The sequence below is a fragment of the Bos taurus genome, chromosome 13, assembly GCF_002263795.3.
Source record: "Bos taurus isolate L1 Dominette 01449 registration number 42190680 breed Hereford chromosome 13, ARS-UCD2.0, whole genome shotgun sequence".
NCBI classification, from domain to species: domain Eukaryota; kingdom Metazoa; phylum Chordata; class Mammalia; order Artiodactyla; family Bovidae; genus Bos; species Bos taurus.
Window position 1 is genome coordinate 38,080,189 of NC_037340.1, and position 1,383 is coordinate 38,081,571.

The window sequence follows — 1,383 nt, forward strand, 5'->3', positions numbered from 1 at the left end:
GCACGGTGACCTCCGGATTCCGCCCAGAAACATTCGCCTTATGCCGATATCATGCCAGCTGTCTCTTAGCATACGCTCATCTCCAGGAATGGATAATTTTATTTTAAAATGGGAATTCAATTTTAAGTCAGTGTAGTAGTTATCAACTGCTGCAGAACAAAGGAACCCAAAATGCAGCCGCTTAACAGGAATAATCATTTTATCTCACTCAGTTTCTGAGGGTCGGGAACTGAGAGTTGCATGGCTGGGTGGGTCTATCTCAGGGCCCCTGTGAGATTATAGACTGTGGGCCAGGGAGCAGGTTGGCCTGGGCTGGAGAACCCACATGGTTTCTCATGTAGCTGGTGGCCTGAGACCTCGGCTGCTCTCTGAGGTGGGGCCTCTCTCAGGCTTTGATGACCTGGCTTCTAGGGTCGCCCAGAACAGGTGACCCAGGAAGGAATAAGAGGGCAGGAGGCCACCGTCTTTCATGACCTCAACTCTCACACAACCTCACTTCTGCCTTGATTTGTTTTTAGAACCAAGTCCCTACATCCTCAAGGGAGAATTAAACTTTTCTTGAAATAGCAAATAGTTCAGTTCAGTCACTCAGTCGTGTCTGATTCTCTGCGACCCCATGAACTGCAGCAAGCCAGGCCTCCCGGAACTCCCGGAGTCCACCCAAACCCATGTCCATTGAGTCGGTGATGCCATCCAGCCATCTCATCCTCTGTCGTCCCCTTCTCCTCCTGTCCTCAATGTTTCTCAGCACCAGGGTCTTTTCAAATGAGTCAGGTCTTCGCATGAGGTGGCCAAAGTATTGGAGTTTCGGCTTCAACATCAGTCCTTTCAATGAACACCCAGGACTGATCTCCTTTAGGATGGACTGGTTGGATCTCCTTGCAGTCCAAGGGACTCTCAAGAGTCTTCTCCAATACCACAGTTCAAAAGCATCAATTCTTCGGCGCTTAGCTTTCTTTATAGTCCAACTCTCACATCCATCCATGACTACTGGAAAAACCGTGGCCTTGACTAGATGGACCTTTGTTGGCAAAGTAATGTCTCTGCTTTTTAATATGCTGTCTAGGTTGGTCATAACTTTCCTTCCAAGGAGTAAGCGTCTTTTAATTTCATGGCTGCAGTCACCATCTGCAGTGATTTCGGAGCCCCCCCAAAATAAAGCCATCCACTGTTTCCACTATTTCCCCATCTATTTGCCATGAAGTGATGGGACCGGATGTCTAGTATGCAAACATTTTTAAGAGCATCACAGACAGGTTTTCGAGATACAATTTACATATGGTTTAACTTGTCCTTCTCAGGTGTGTAGTCCTATGAATGCTGACAAATGTGCTGTCCTGGACCACCACATCTTCATCCATCCCCAGAGAGTTCCCTTTAATC